Source organism: Equus przewalskii, chromosome 7 (genome assembly GCF_037783145.1).
Source record: "Equus przewalskii isolate Varuska chromosome 7, EquPr2, whole genome shotgun sequence".
In the NCBI taxonomy this organism is placed as follows: Eukaryota; Metazoa; Chordata; class Mammalia; order Perissodactyla; family Equidae; genus Equus; species Equus przewalskii.
Genome location: NC_091837.1, coordinates 92,832,808 through 92,850,338, shown reverse-complemented (window position 1 = coordinate 92,850,338; position 17,531 = coordinate 92,832,808). Strand labels below are relative to the sequence as shown.

General features: G+C 42.6%; 2 long non-coding RNA genes across 2 annotated transcripts; one reads left to right on the top strand and one right to left on the bottom strand.

Moving 5' to 3' along the window:
• Positions 1-2,955: 2,955 nt before the first annotated feature.
• LOC139084950 (uncharacterized) lies at positions 2,956-3,592 on the bottom strand. Its single transcript, XR_011542890.1, has 2 exons — positions 3,405-3,592; positions 2,956-3,239 (listed from the first exon to the last, which is right to left on the bottom strand). It is a non-coding gene; the product is annotated as an uncharacterized lncRNA (long non-coding RNA).
• A 34-nt stretch (positions 3,593-3,626) lies between these two features.
• On the top strand, positions 3,627-17,203 carry LOC139084949 (uncharacterized). The gene is made up of 3 exons (XR_011542889.1): positions 3,627-3,804; positions 15,859-16,083; positions 16,709-17,203. It is a non-coding gene; the product is annotated as an uncharacterized lncRNA (long non-coding RNA).
• The last annotated feature ends 328 nt before the right edge of the window (positions 17,204-17,531 follow it).

The window sequence follows — 17,531 nt, the reverse complement described above, 5'->3', positions numbered from 1 at the left end:
GAACAGAAGCACTGGGTCAGGTCGGCACTCGGAGCTGATTTGCAAGGCTGAGCGTTAATATCTCCACCTCCAGGGACTTCAGACTAAGGAGCTGAAGGGATCAGAGGACACAACACAGACGTGAGTAGACATGACGAGTGTGTACATTCTCACACTTAGTTCTCATGTTTCATAGATGAGGAAACAAAAGGAGGGTTAGAACAGTAACCCAGCTTATTCCCTTATATCCTGAGCCCAAAGTCATGGGCCGCCCCCAGATTGGGTATGAGCTTGCTCCCAAAGAACAAAGTCAAGGTTATCATTTTTGCATTTGTACAGAATTAAATAGTTTCGACCACAAACCACAGCTGACAAAAGTGGATTCAAATTACATACTTTAATATTGCCTCCAAGAATGTTTATATTATCAACAATGGCTTGGATTATAGATTCAAGAAAATAGCCTCTCAAGGGTGAGAACTAAGCAATATATTACCCAATCATACGTGAGCGATTCATTCTTCTCAGCTGGCATTCGAAAAAACATAAAACTAATAATCCAATCACTCAGCCCGTGGCATGCAACTGTTGTGCAGATTTTTAAATAATACCTAGAAGCCCCCAGCCTGCCTTGCATTACAGATACTGGTATAGCGTTAAAGTCTAAATAAGCCAGGAAAAGGATGACACTTAGAGGATTCTAAAGCAGTGTTGGGACAGAGCAAGAACTCTCGTCCAGCCTAGGAAGCCTAATGGCAGGCCTGCCCCTAATTATGTGGGGCCCCAGGACCAAGTACAAAGCAGACCCATTTGTCATATATCTACACATTTAAAAGTTATACAGCAAGATAAAAAGCAAACACATAAAATACATCCTATTGCCCCACCTTGCTGAAGGTGGGCCCCGGGGGATCAAATATTCCCTGGGGGGCTGGGGGGTGGGAATGAGGGATTTGTTGGAGGCAAGGGTGAGGGTTCTTTCTAAACTGATTTAACAGGATTCTGGCTCCACCTGGGGAGGTAGGCCCCACAAGGACGGACACTGGAGGCCCGGCCTGGAGGCCGGAGGGGCCTGCCTGGAGTTCGTTCCATCAGGGAGAGTCTCTGTGAAGAGCACAGCCCAGCCTGAGGGCTTGTTCAAGGACACTGGGGCCCAGCTCTAAAGTGCTTCTGCTTCTGAGTCCGTGGTTCCAGGTGATTCCCTGGGGTCAGGCCTGAGAGGTCACTTGTGTCTGCAGTGCTTGTGTGCCACTTGTTCTCAGGGTCCCTAAGGGCCTAGTCACGGGACTGGTCTCAAGTCTGCAGAGTGGGTCAGCGAGGACACATCAGAGCGTCTGGCAGCGTGGCTGGATCACCGTAAGACTCTCTCCAAGGTTGACTTCCCGTCCGTTCAGATTCTCTCCGCGGTGCTGGCCTTTGGACCTGGAGTCGCTCGGTCCACCATGGGCCACCTCCTTTGCATGAGGGGAGTTTATTGTAAGAGAGAGAACTGAGAGGAAATTCTCTTAAGACCTTCTGACAGAAGCAGAAGAATATATCCTTTATTTCGGTAAAATTATCTGTTTTAGCCAAATTAGGGAAAATCTTTACTGAATCAAGTGTTTGCATTTTTAAGAAGTTAATTTAAGCTAAGTATACCATTTGATCATTGGAAACTGAAAGCAAATTCAATCTTTAGGGAATGGAGACAGTAATTTGGAAAGAATAGTCAATATAAATATTTTGATATAAAATATCGGGGAGGAAATAAGAATATTACATCTAATATTGATTTTTAAGTATCTTCTATGTTCTCTTATTTTCTCTTACTATTCTTTTTTTTGTGTACTCGCTTTTAACAAAAAATCATTATTGATAGATAGAACTGATATGGACTTATATTTTGAGTATGTATCAATACTGTACAGCTAATGTACTAACGCGATTTGCTGAGGAGACAGACAATCCCTTGCTGAATGTCAGTGGAGATAAGGAGGCTGGAAGAGAGAAAGGCTCAGGGCCTTTGAACTGGGACAAGGTAGGAACTCATCGTGGTGAACAGACGGTTCTTTCCACGTAGGGGTCCTATTATCTCAGGATGATCGTAATGGATGGCCTGGACACAAGGAACTTGGGAAAAGAAGCCTGAAGCTCTGGGACGCTTGAGAAATGTGTTTGCACACACCTCACTGTAGCCTAATTTGTTTATGATAGCTTGCAGCACAAAAAGGTAAAATGGACAAGTCTGGGATCAAGCCAGATGTGACAGATGGGTGAGTAACAAAAAATAGGTTTTCTAGACACTGAAATTCGCTGTTCTTCCTAATCTCTGATTATCATAACTTCCAATGTTATGAATCATTACTTATTGATCGGCCTAAGTGCACTTCTTGTACTGTGATAGCAAAGCATGATCGTATCTGCTCCCCAAACCTCATAAACGGAGAAGACTATGTAAAAAGCTATCTTTATTTTTGTGCAATTAAATGTAACACCACGTAAGGCACTATGTGCACGAGCAGAGATATTACACCATTGACAGAGAGTTAGCTTGCCATATAAACGAAGCACATATCAAGTTTATACAGGTTACAAAACCATTAGCACTGATGGCTTTTAAGGAGACCGTCCACCATGACTCATGCTTTGCTCATTTGTGCCATTTTGAAATGCAGTATTCTTAATTGATGTAATGCACCACAAGTTTCAACGGTTTTCAGCATAGGGAACACATAATTCCACTGTAATTTGAGTATGCTATTCTAAATGATTAATTGGATTTTCTTGTAAGGTTGCACAAGAATTTTTGATGTAAGAAGGTTATCCACATTCTATGTAAGAATAAAAAGGCACTGTAAATTAACGGTACCATAATGGGAAGAGGCAGATAATAAGATGATCATCTACTCTCAACAAGTAGAATCTGTTTTTAAATTGCATATGTTTATAGGTAAAAGCAAAATAAAGTGAAAACAGAAGCAGACACACACACGACTCTAATGCCCAGTCACTTTTAACAGGAGTGTACATGTAAATTAAACTGTAAATGTGATGTCATAATCAGCTTGCTGAGGTAGACATCCAGCTGATTCAGGAAAGGCACAGGGAACTCTCATTCTTGTGTGCTCTCACTGGTTCCAGAAATGTCACTCGTTCAATCAACCCTTTACTTAAGGAGTGATGCTTTTTAATCCAAATGAAAGCTCATTAATCACTGGCACATTGATCTCTTCTCAATATCTTTCTTTCTTGTCTTCTTCAGCTGCAAGAACACGGTGAAACTGGTTTGGCAGAAAGAAGAGAGACAGAAATTTCAGAGTAGTAGGAAATATCAGGGAGCTGGAAGAGTGTGGCTTTGATAATATACGGAGTCAGGAAAGATGAAAGTAATTAGCTAAGATGAGCAGGAGGCACTTTATTATAGAAGATTATGGTCAAGAATTCACCTAATTGGAAGGCAATCTGAAAAAGGAGATGGTGGTCCTCAATATGGTGATTCTTGCTGTTCTTAACTGAAGATGCTGGCAGGGGAACGTCCCAGGTACAGAGCAGGTAGGGCTCCCACTTTCCTTAAGGCTGAAACAACAGAGTTGGGGAAACCGGAGCCTCTCAGACTTGAGTGTGGATGCCCGTCACCCGGAACCTGGTGAACACTTCCATTCCGGATCAGAAGGCCTGGGGCGGGGGCCTGAGGGAGGGCTAGTCTAAGCAACTCCAAGGTGGGAGATGCTGGTGGTCCCAAGACGACATTTGAGTGGCAAAGACCTGACTATTTGAGAGATGGAGCGAATGCAGGTCTTCAGTATTCGCATCTAAGGACACATGTAGATGCAGGCGTTCTCGCGGGTAAGATGCTCACTGGCAGTGCTCTCGCCCAGTACCCGCAGGGGTAGAGGCTTCAATGCGTTACCAGCACGAAAGTTTAAGGATCAAAACCTCTTACTAGAACCATTTTATTCATTCTCGTCTCCCTTTAGCTCAAGGTCAAAACTTAACTATAAAAAAAATGAAATACTAATGGAGAAAGTCACCCTAAGCCTGTCATTTCTTTCTATCATGTAGTCACATGAGAACTTAGCTCTTACGAACACCTTGTAAAAGCATTTCACAAGGTATGCCCATCAAAACTACATATTTCAGTGTGCCTGTTTATGGACTTCAAAATGTGTTTCTTGGTTTAAAAGATCAACTCCCTTGTGGGATATTTGGTCACAAAATTAGGAAAGAGACCCAGCTATGTAGATTTTGGCAATTAAAAAACATAAACTATACTTTGGGAACAATTTTTTATATAAAAACTACTTGAGGTAATATGTAAAGGATTAGAAGTGGTATTGACTTTTGTTGTGAAGACTCAAGATATTTTGGAGGAGTAACATATGATGCTCCCCATTTTTTAACAATGAAAGACCCTGTCCTCCTCTCTCTCTCCCTCTCCTTTTCTCTCTTCTGCTCCCTCCTTCTCTCCCTCTCTCCCATTCTCTCTCTGGTTCTCCTTTTAAACAAGTTTTCACGGAAGACACTCAGTGCTAATGGACAGGCGTCTGTGCAGGCCCTTGGAAGGTGTGTGGCTAATATCAGGATTGAACGCAGAAAACACTGATGGTGATTTTCTCTTGACCTTTTTCCTCTCTTCTCCCATATTTGAATTTTGGAATACCCTCGTCTCCCTGTGTCGGCACAGTCCACTGCTGGCCAACAGTTTGCCTGTACAGAGGCCACAGTTGTCTTCGGTCGTAGTTCAGAGAGGCTCTGGAGTAACCACAGAGTGACACTGTGAAATGACTGTGGAAAACTGTGCGGTGTGTCATGACATTTCATAATAGAGACCTGCAGTTCTCATGGCTCTATCTAAGCCCCTAAGAAGGAGGGGAAAATGGTGTTTTGACAGACATGGCAGCTTGAGATGTACAATCAGGATGGTATAAACTCAGCCATGTAGAAAGTTATCAGACGTTCCAGTCCGTGCCCCATGAAATTGGCACAAATCATCTGGATTTGACTTGAGGAGGGCGGTTAGGAGGAACATGAGTGTGCAAACGAGGGGTAATGGCCACGCCGTGACCTGACCTGTGTCACAGGGCAACACTGGTGTCAGGCAAGAATCAAATAAAGATGAATGAGTGTCTCTGGGTGCGGGCTCTGCCTCGTTGGGCCCCATTTCATTATACAGCAAAGCAGTGGTAGAGAAATGAACAGAGCAGCCGCACACAGTACAGAGTAGAAAAAGAAAACAGTGCAACTCACAGTAGACTTGAGTGTGAGGAAGCATCCGCCCCACTGGACACTGTCTTCTGAAACCTTATTCCTAATGAGAAAGGGACGAAATCATGTACTGGCCAAACACAGCCCTTTGTGTCTACAGAGTGGGAGACGGACCGAGGATGGCGCTGAGCGCTCACTGCACAGCTGGGACATTTCTCGTCTCTCTGTCCCCACAAGTCTTCCCTCAAGGGTCATAAATATTTTAATCAATTGTATTCTTGTTTTCAATTCTTGGCATGTCATTCTCCAAGGCGAAGTCACCGGGTGCAGCAATGTCCACCCACTGTGCACACATTTGCTCTACTTTGGAATAAGACCGCCTCTTAAAATGTGTTCAGAATAATGCAGGTATTAACAGTGGGAGGGATCCAGGCTCACTAAGTTCAGAACTGATCCGAGGTGATCCCCACCCAGGGTCCGCCAGGAGAAAAGTGAGGCTGCTCCCTGCCCACAGGGGATGACAAAAGCGGGATCTAGACCCCTGAGCCTTGTGTGGCTTTCACAGCTTCTTTCCTTAGAAAATTGTTGCACCTCCATTATGCATGCATATATCTTTGGGAAGGTCATTGGACTAGCAGCAGTCACTCAGGACTTTTCATAAGCAAAACTGCTTTCAGCTGTTCACATAAATTCCCCCTGAGCTCCTCTGTGGGGATGACAGACCTTCTCAACACTACACACGCAGCCCAGGCCAGCTCACGGCCTGGTCACGGCTTTGTTCCCAGGCAGACACATATGCACCTTGGGGACTGAAGGGCAGTGTGGAGCGACTGTGGGCCTCGGTGTCACACATCTAAATCGCCCTGACCAGGGAACGCAGGTCATAGGATGCAGCTGCCTGGGACTTGGAACCAAAGGCTCCTGAACTCCAACTCTGGGCTGCTCGCATCCTCTGCCTCTTTTTACATTTTTTAACACTTTTTTCCGCTTTATTGAGACACAATTGACAGGTAACGTTGTGTAAGTTTAAGGCACACAACATAATGGTTTGATCTACGTATATATTATGAAATGATTGCCACACTAAGTTTAGCTGACACTCATCACCTCACATAGTTACATTTTCTTTTTGTGATGAGAACTTTTAAGATCTACTCTCTTAGCAGGTTTTAAATACGCCATACAGCAGTGTTAACCATAGTCACCGTGCTGTACGTTACCTGTCCAGAACCTATTTATATTTTAACTGGAGGTTTGTACCTTTTGACCATCTTCATCCATTTTGCCTATTCTTAAGCCTCATAACCACACCCCAGGTGGGTACTGATATCCTCCTGTCACAAATGGAAAAATAGAGCCTTGGACCGATTTGGTACTTGCATCAGCGACCCACTAGCAGCGACCTTAAGAGCAAAGGCGTGAAGCCAGGCCTGACTTACCCACTGTGGGCCAGGACCACTGGCTGAGCTGCTGGGCAATTGCGTACACCTTGAAGACACCCCAACGAAACTATAGGCAGGGGAGTAGGCTACTGGATTCACCCTTCTCTTAACTTGCTTGTCAACACACAGGCACACATCATACATCCATGTGCATACACACATATACAAAGGAACATACATATATATTCACAAGAGCAGAAAATGTCCTTCAATAGAAAAATCAACTAGCCACATGTTTCATCACAAAGTAATCCTCGTGAATGATTGGCTATTAAAGAAATAGACGTTTGAAAGATGCTGGTTCTTTCAAAGACGTTGTGTCTGATGACGGCAGTGGGTTTGCTTGAAAATGGATGAGCAGTCTTTCCCATTCTGTGCTACCCTCCCCCTTCCTCACTGGTCTTTAAAATCTCTGTTCAAAGAGCATGAAAATGCTGAATGAGTAGAAATTGGGTAACAGAACACAAGAATCATAGATCACGGGAAACGTTTTATATAAGACAACAAACGCAGCACAGCTCACTGTGGAGTGCGATGCTTAGGAGCATCCATCCGGGAGCAGAAGCGCTTCCAGGAGGGGTCTTGGGGTCACTGCAGACAGGTCACCAGACCTGGGAAACGCAGGGCCATTGAACTCGCTGTACAACGTAAGGCACAGCGGGCCACATCTGCTCTTTGAATTCAGCTAATTCACTGTGGGTTTTTGTTTGAATTTAGGTCATCTAGTCTTACTCACCTTATAAGGAGAAATGAAAGTTTAAGGTAATTAGGGAGACGCCCAGTCGAACTCGCTCCTGCTCAAATTCCCTTCTACTGATTGTGCACCCGTGGTGGCATGCACATATAAAAGGAAGTAAGGACTCCCCAGCTTCTCTCTACACGCCCAGAGAAGCCAACATCAGGATGTTCTGAAAAGATATTCAGCACTCTTCTTAAATAATCTTAGATGTAAGACTACATATATATAAATGAAATAACAATAACCAACATTGCACTTGATACAGCAAATAGACGCATATTACTCAGCTGCATGGGGTTTGTAAAAGGGTGAGTCCGTCCATCGCCGGGGCCGCGTGTGCCAGGTGTCGGCTGGGTTTGGATGAGGGTGATGATCCCGAGGAAGGGCGGGGCCTGGCCAAGCCAACGCGGATGTGACACACCTGTGTGTCCTTTGGTACTTTTGCCATTAACACCTTTCAGCTCTTCCGAATCTTTCTTCTCCCTTTGCTCCCTCCTCCACAGCTATGTGGTCTCCCTAAAACAGAAATGTCATCCCACCATTTAAACCTCTCATCTTTGTAGCATAAGACTAGGATTCAATGTACCTTTTATGACAGGTGGAAGAGTGAATAACATCTTTATCAAAATGCTATTGTATTTTAAAAGTCCAGGCTTAAACATATACAGAGAAAGCACTAGAAAGGCCTTTTGGATCATATTAGAAGCATCTTCATTCCCCCAAAATTTCATTTTTAACACCCTGGAGCAACCACCCTTGGAAATTCATTCCTCTCAGTTAAGGAATTGCTCCCATTCAAATGCAAAAGTCCTAAGAAAGCCAGCACATTAAGTACTTATCAGTAATTAACACCTCATCCTGAATTAGTCTATCAGATCCTTCTTTGTTACAGCTGATAGCAGCTCATTTCAACCCAGGGAACAGAAACTCCTGGAAGGCAGGGGCTGGTGTGGCATCTTTCAATGTAGGGCTTGGCCGGGTAGTAATAGATATTTATTGAATGAATGAGAGGTGAATGAATGAATGAACAAATGAATGACTCAACGTGGTAAAGGGTAGAATAGGAAGACCCAGAATTTGTGCTTCAATCCTTTGGAGGATTGGTAAGGATAACGTGAAGTTCTTTCTATTTACAATCCATGGTAATTTACAAATCCTGTTGGGAGCATCTGGGCATCTCGTCTTCAAAATGACAGGACAGCAGTTCCAGCCTCACTTCGGGCTGAGACAAATACATACCCTTCCTTTTTAGCTGGGATGCAGCCAGAAGCAGAGTCTGCACGGTGGGGGGCAGCAAAGCAAAGGGCCTTTCTTAGAAGACAGTGCCCAGTATGCAGGGGGCAGGGACAGGCTGACTGTGGCATTTTTTTAGTGTTTCAGGGCCAAGCACAGTTTTTAACTTCAGCGAGTATCTGAAACAACTGGTCTTAAAACTCAGTGGGCTTATTCTCAGGAACTCCATATTTTATCCCAGGAAAGGAAGAGATGGGGAAAGAGAAGAAAACCATAAATACGGAGCGTTCAGCGGGACGTGCCTGAGAAATGCGTCTTGCTCCTGCAGATGCAGCCTGCAGAATCCTTCGGGGCTGAGATCAGGTCTTTGTTTTTGACTCTTCCTGTGTACCTAGCATGGGCACAAAATCAATGCTCAGTGACATGCATGCCATCAACGACGGTGGCGCTTGGAACTTGATTATTTCTAATTTCTTGATACATTTCAAAATCCCTAAAAGCCACGTTAAAATAGACTTCCTTGTGGCTGCAACAAAAATGCCACCATCCTTGGTATCATTCATCTTACTAGTTCCCTTAAATAAATATAATATATCCCACCTTTCCCTTCCTATGTCTACCCCCCCCAAAAAAAAAGAGAAATAAGAAGAAAAACAAAAGATGTCAATCTGTAGACAGAAAAAGGAAGCTCTGGTGGGAGGGGCGGAGGGTTCACCCACAGGAGGCAGCGTTGCTGGGCAGTTTGCGTGTGGGGGCGGGCGGGCTGAATGCAGGTGTCCCCTCTTCTAGAGAAAGGTGCTTTCACTCTTGGACATCACTTCACCTACTGCACACAGTTCAATCCCCATTTTATGCACTGAGTAAAAACGCGGAAACAAAACTTAATGGGGCCCATGAACAAATATTCCACGCAGTCTGTGAGCAAAATTTCTCTCAAATAAACAAGATTCTCTCTAGCGGAGAAGCTGCCCTCGAGAGACACGTGAGAGACGAACTCTGGGCCGCAGCACACCCATCTGTTGCAATGGCAAGGGGCCCTCACCCATGTCACTCAGCCGAGGGTCAGAGATGTCACTGCACCAGCAGGCAGACGGATTCCCTAGCAAGGCGGGTAAGAGTCCTGCATGCAGCTGGCCCACTGGATGCCAAAGACTCACGTCGCTGACTCTTTCTTGAGGGTGGTCCATTTTTATCACGTGTAAACACTAAGGTTTTGTTTCTGTTTTTTCTTTAAATCTCTCTTCCCCCTCCTACACTCCTTTTCTTTGAAGGACAATTTCCACCATTGCTACATGTGAAGTATGTGGCTAGAAGTCACATGTGCTTGCAGCAGGCACAGGAAAACAAACACCATATAAAAGAAGAATTTTTGTTGTTTAATTAAGAAATCATAGGATATCTTGTTGAATTAGTAGAATTATTAGAACTGCTGAAATGAGATATGATGTTGTGTATAAGGAATGGTGAAAACGTAGAAAGATGTACCCCACCACGAGGTAGCTTAAGTCAATATATTTCTTTAGAGTTTAAAGAAAATACATTTCTTTAGAATTGGCGACTATCTGCAAGGACCAGAATTCTAACTCATCATTGTTGTTTCTCAGCAATGAAGGCTGCCCAGATGGGTTTCCTAGTGCAGGGGCAGTCCGCAGCTCCCTAGCAAGGATGGGTTGGTTAAAATTCATGGGGAATGTGCAGTATGGCCAGGCCTTGGCGTGGTGCACATCCAGACGTCGGGCCCGGGAACTCTCACCAGCTCCGTGTACTGCCCACCTTCACGGGCTCAGACAAACACTTCTGATCCTTTGTCGTTTTGATATTTGCCTCCCAAAGCCACTTCTCGTGAAAAGTCATAGTATTTAAGAGTGTGAGGGGCTGGCCCAGTGGCATAGCGGTTGAGTGCGCACGTTCTGCTTCGGTGGCCTGAGGGTTCGCCGGTTTGGATCCCGGATGGGGACATGGCACCACTTGGCAAGCCATGCTGTGGTAGGCATCCCACACATAAAGTAGAGGAAGATGGGCACGGATGTTAGCTCAGGGCCAGTCTTCCTCAGCAAAAAGAGGAGGATTGGCGGCAGATGTTAGCTCAGGGCTAATCTTCCTCAAAGAAAAAAAGAGTGTGAACAGTGTATTCTCACTCAAAGATAACAAGTAACGTGTGGGATGAATATGGCAATAGGTTAACAGCTTTGGTAAAAATGCAACACTTATTAAGCTATTCAGCATTAAAGCTTGTAAGATTCTTAGGAAACGTGCAGTAAATTCTTGAGATAAAATGTTAAGTGAAAAGCACACATAAGAACAAATTTTGTGCTTTTGTGCACACACACGTGCCTCTGTGTGTATGAACTGAGATGAGCAACAAATGCTCCAAGCTACATGGAGCTTTGTCAGAGTGCTTTTGTTTTTTTTTTAAACCTAAAGTATGAGATTTAAAAAAATCATTGTAAAGAGACAGTCTACTCTCCTTTTATCCCTAAGAAAATTAGTCAAAATTTAGTGCAAAAAAGGAATTGTTGTATGATTGTGAAATTCTTACAAGACTCTCTTAAATTTTGAGATTACCATTTTGCAGATTTTGAATTCAATTCAGCCATGAAGAAAATGCTCACTCCAGGCCTGAAGGATGATAGCGTGATGGGAAAAGAGTCAGAACGGAAAGGAACTGTAATAGTTCTAATATTTCTTTATATCTCTTAAACAGGATGTTTAATCTATTGTAGCATCAAGGTTTTAATTACACACTTCCTAAAGTGGTTTAACGTTGCACATGTGTTCAAGCGTCAATATTACAATATTTACGGGACAAAACAACAAACGAATCAACAAGAAAAGGCATGTTCAAAGTAAAGAATTCAGTTGGAGTCAAACCATTTTAGGACATAGAGAATTAGGCAATGTTCATTTTAAAAACAGAACGTAGAAGAGAAGGGACATGACGTTGAGCACATTCGCCTCTTGGACACTCAGTTTTCTCATCAGTGAAACCGGGACAGTATTGCCCACCATTTCTTAGGTTTATTTTGCAGATGAGATGACTCATTCCTTCATCTAGCTATGGAGCATTGAACACCTACTGTGTGCCAGGCAGTCTTAGAGACTCTGCTTTGTTTCCAACCATGGGAAAACCTAACAAGGTCCTTCCAGTAGGGGGGGCTCACCCTCTACCGGAGAGACAAACCATGAGCTGGCATACCGATAGTCCCCACATAGGATGTCTGGCAGTGCCAAATGTTCTGACAGATAAAGAGTGGTAGAGGGCGTTATGACAGAGTGGCTCCTCAGGGAGGCCTGGCCTGCCATGCAAGTTCAATATCTCAGGTCCTGTTTGTTGAGCATGGATTCTGTAGCAGCCTGCTGCCTTAAGCACTGAGGGTGGAAGTATGCATATGCATGATCCCCATCTGTGGAAGAGGTAGATTAGCAACTGAATTTCCCAGTCATCACCATTCACCTATTACGGAAAGAATATTGTGTCACAGAAGCAATAGTTCAATCAAACAAAATTACTCCTTACTTTTGTCATTGTCTTGCTTTTTGTATTGAGAGACAAAAGAATCCTGCCATCGGAATGCCCGCTTCCTTGAAGGAATCAATTTCACAGAGACCTCCAGTTGTGAGCATTTTGCTGGGCCACGTGGTGGTCGGTGGGCCTCAGCCTGCACCCAATCTGCCTGTGCCTGGCTCTCTAACCACCTGGTAATTGCTGCGGCTAATGGCAGCTATTCATCCACCTGGCTCTCCTGGCTGGCGCTTTAATTAGACAATTCCACGCTGCTGTGTGGAGCCCCTTCTTAGGCCCAGTCTATACGACGGTTAAGTGATGCCGGCGATAAACGTGTTTAAATAGAGTTGCTGCTCTTGGGTTCACTGAGCAGGGACACGTTTTATTTTTGTTAGGACAGAAAATGGCGTTAAATTGGTTTATTTATAAGGGGTTGTGGCCTCGTCGAACAGACTCCTTACACCAGTTCTACCTTAGTGACAGTGAACAGATCTCAGGAATCTCTAGTCTAAACTGGGTACCACTGTTGTGAGAAATGATTGCATAATTTTCATGTTATTTTTCAAACTTCTTACACTTTTTTCAAGAAAAAGGAATAAGAAACCCACCAAGTACTGTTGTCTATTAGAATGCTGCTTTGTCCAACTTGGTCAAAACACACATGTACTGAAGACACATAACACACAACTCCATAGATACACACAATGCACAACTCCATAGACCCGTATTCAAGAAGAGACTATGGAATGAATCTAAAAGCCAATTTGGAAGAAGAAATAGTATATGAAATGTTAGGTTTTATGCTAGAATATGGGACCTGCAACTTCAGAAATAGCATAGTCTTTAAATGAATGAAAACTACTGAGCAACCAGCACTCTTGAAAGATAACTCTTTAATGTGGGAGGCCCACAAAGGCAAGCAGGTGTGTTGAGTTGGTTCCCATTACAGGATGGGAACTACAACCCAAATATGACAGAGAATTCCTTGCAGTGCCTAGCTGGCACCTGTTAGTGCCTGGCTGGCACCATCACAGTGATTCCATCGACCCCTTACGCTACTGCTCATCTCTGTGTCTAGGTTTCACCTAACACGAATGCCAGCCTTGGCAGGTGGGGCTAATTTAGACACTAAAATCAAATGCTGTTCCAAATAGGACAGCTTACTACACATTTGCAAACACCCCCTAAAATGTCATTACATTGTAGTAGGATTAAAAACACTGAATCATGCTGTGACCTTTCAGCAGAGGAAGAAAGTTTCACCCTGAAGCAAAATTTATATGGAGAGTTGCCTGTCTCTTAATTTAGTGCTCTCTGGATTCCAGCAAAATGTAGAATTATTTTTCTTAACTTTTGTGGCTTCCAAATTAATTATGTTAGGGTAATTTAAAATTGCATTTTCTGACTCCACATTCTGTTGGTTAAACTTTGAGTCTTCATCGCCGACCGAAGTGTGGAAGGCTCCATGTGCTCAGCCTGATACCTCGACAGGCCTTTGTGGGCAAGGAAGCTGGCTGGGGAGGCCGTCACAGCAAACAGATGAGTGAATTAATATTTAAAGCATATTCAACACAGCCAACCCTAAGTTCTTTGTTGACTGTCAAGTTGATCAGCAACTTTCAGAAATTAGAGGCTAACCAGGTTCATGCAGAGGGGCTGTGTCTCTCTGCTTTTCCAAAGCCTGTTCAGGGAGTGAAGATACAGAGGTATTGTGGAGTGAAAACACATTCAAATTTCCAAAAGGAGAAAGAAAAAGCAGACAACGAAAGCTCCCCAAACAGTGGTGTTCCTCATGACGGCAACTCTCTCTTAACAGCCTCGAGTGTTTAACATATTGAAACAGTTCATCTTCCTTCAATGAACTTTAATAACTCTGCCAGGTGAGGAGCTGGGCTCCATACTTCTTCATGTTGTCTGTTCCTTCAACATATCTATTCTGATGTGCTCATCCGGCCCCCTCGTCGGCTTCCGTGTGGGAGCCCCGCGAGCTCGGTTATTGCCATCATCAATAACCTGTCCCACGTGCTCTTCATTTCTCACGCCTTCCTGGTACCCTTCAACATCTAATAAGAGCTCTTTGCCATGATTGCTGATCAATACACATGGGCACCTGTTCCCTTTACTCAATTCACCCTGCTAAAGTAACATGACAAGGGAACAAATATGATTTTGACTGGATCATGTCAGGTAACGGGAAACCGATCTGGAGAATTTCCCTTTGGGGCCAATTTATACAGAAAACCAATTTTTACACTTGGGGCTAATCTCTTTCTTTGCTCACTAGCCATGATACTGGGAAATAAATACAAACCTTATTGGGTATTACCCTAACCAATCGTTAGTTTAAGAAATTCTATTTTTTCTGCAGATTTCTAAATGTTGATGATTTGGGGAAATTCCAATGCCATATTTTTTTCAAAAGGTTTATAAATACAGATTTACCCCAATACTAATTTTTGAGGTTCAAATTTGATTTTTAAAGGTTAACATTTTTATGGTAGGATAATAAAGATTTATGATTTTAAATTATTTTGATGCATGAATTTCAAATTTCATTATCAGCTAAACATATCATCCTTATCTTTGCACAAAAATGTACACAAGGATGACATGACTTCTGTCTTAGCATTTTCTTTAGGGAGCCACTGAAGAACTCTTTGATTATTATATTTACAGACATAGTTATGTGTGTTAGAAATACAATTTTAACAGTTGAAAACATTAATACTTAGCATTACATTCTTAAAGGAAATTCTGCCGTCAAATACAATGAGGTTTCTTCATAAAATTTATACATGAGAACAAGGACAAAGTGAAATAACATTCTGGTAGAAGTGAAGTCAGCATGGTTCTTCATAACTTAATGGTTGCAGTAGTTCTGTGTTGGAGAATATATTCCAAAACTCCATAGCAAAGACTCTAGAAATACAGTTTAAATATTCTTGTGCCAATCCCATTTGTTTTGGGGCCGCGTGTACGCCTATAATACAGTAATATGGAAGTACCGTACTACCATCGGCATTGTAAAATTTTGCGTGTCCCATTATTACTAATATTTGTAAATGTTACAAACAGAAAAAAATTAATCAAAATGCAGAATGAATATTCATAGTAGAAAAATGGCAACATTCTTTGCTGTCATTTTTCAAAGTATATACTTTATCATTGATTTTTTCCCCCAACAAATTATAGTCATTTTTGCAGGAGGCATAAAAAAATGCCATTATCCTAAGGATCTTTTTTGCTGGTTTGCTTTTTTCTGCATTTAATAGCAGAGGGCATTTCTAGCTTTATCAAGTTTTCAGTTTTTTTAAAATCAAATACTATTTTTTAAACTTTTACAGAATTTTTTACGTTAATATTAGCTCACACCCTGGTGTCTTCTGCACAAACTGAGAAGGAACTGCCCTTCTCTGGGCTCTGGGAAGCATTAGTGGCCCCCGAGACTGTCCTGATTATAAAGACAATCGGCAGCATCGTCTTGCTATGTGTCTATGTTCAAAATCCATCAGGCTTCTTATAATTCAGTAGCTTGTTTTCTGACAAATTATTGAAAAAAGTCAATTTCTAGAAATATTAGAAACACGTAAAATCATATTGAGACTCTGGGTTTACAAACATTAGATAGTTAACACTGATGAGAAAAATCTAAAGGGCCATTTAAAAATGATGCCCGCTCTGTTTAAGCAACACTAATTAATCATAGCATTATTATCAACACGTGGAAGTAAAACCCTTCCCTACATTTAACAGTCCTTATGCATCATTCTTCACAGCTGAGAAATAAAGATCCTCCCACTAGGCCAGCTGACGAGAACACAGTTACAACCAGTCCCACCGTGTGTGCAGCGCACCCAGACCAACAGTCCGAGGGATGGTAGAAACGTGCCTCAGAAGCCACCTGACTTTCGAGCTTTGATGTCAGAATACGAAATGCAAACTTCGACTTTTGATTCACATTCAGGGTATTCTAAATTCAGCGTGGAATTGATATTCTCGGGGTATGGTAGCATACTATTTCTTAAAGTAATATTCCAGTTAAAAATAAAGGTTTTTAAGAGCAGCCAAATGCTTAATTTAGCATAAAATAGGATAGATTAAAGCGCAACAGTTTTTTTTTTCTGGTAGCATATATTTATGTGTTTGTGTGCAATTCTGATTTTTATGTAGACCTGTCTTGCTTATCAATTTATTCAAGTATACTTGAGGTACAAGTATGTGTTTTTTCAGCGTATTGCTTGTGTACTTACAAGAGTTGGCAGAAAACACAGACTCTGAAAGCAACTTTAGAGTAACAGTGGCAGGCACACTTGTCTGTGCTCACTGCAGGTGGAATTCAGCAGCAGCAGCCTCCTTGGATGCAAGATCGCCCTTCCCTGTAGAACTGACTGGGATCGCCTCGTTAACCTGCCTGGGGGTCAGTCAGGGGTCAGACCTTCTCTGATTGTTTTTGGTGTGGTAGAAAATACAACAGAATTCAGAGTTTCAGTTTATGAGGAAGAATGGGCCAAAGTGTTGCCTGCCTGACTGAGGACAAAATAAATCCATTTTTAAATGTTTTTGAATAAACAGTACATATATTTAAGGCAAATCAACCTATGACAAAACTCAGTTCCTCTTGCACAGGTGACCTTCAAGCAGCAAGTCCTGACGGCCTCGCTCGGCTGGCCATGATGCCTCACTGTGCACGTTCTTTTATCTAAGCCACAGGCCGACAGGAGCAAGGTCAGGCTGTTTGAATTCAAAGGGCTGAATTATAAAATGAGACTTTATCCTGAGAGCACTGAGAAATATAAACCAAGAAGAATTGACCATCTATGGGCAAAGTATGTATTCATGTGAAGCAGAATCTACATGGCTATGTTAGAATGTCTGAGCATCGTCTATACCTGGGAATCTAATATGCAAGAGGAAAGCGTGCTTCTTTAGCATCTGATAGTAATCCCATATGCCCACAATGAAATTGGCATGAATAATTCCCTCCATCTAATTTCTTGTACATTCGTAAAGTGTCCCTAAAAATAAACATGTAATAATGGAATATCCATCCTTTAGAAGAGATGTGTTCTCTCTTTCTGAAAAGTTTTTATGTAGATGTATAATAAAGTTACTGTGCGGCTGTGCTCCATGGGTGCATTGAAAAATATCTAACCAAAAGCCCGATTTCATTTGACAGTATTCCATTATAGGTTATGCTTCCATAAGTGATCCCCTTGTTTGTCCTACTACATTGGACACTTTCAGAAAGAAAGGAGAAAGTGGATGCCAGGAATGCCTGATCCTGCAGGATGCGGAGCCCGCCTGCCCCCAGGATGCAGGCAGGATGCACTGTTTGTGCATATCAGGCTTCAAGCCACAAGAAAAGGATCTCAAGAGTGGTTTTATTTCCACTTGATCATAAAACTGTAATAACTCAATATTCAAGACAATGTGTTAAAGGATACTCCCA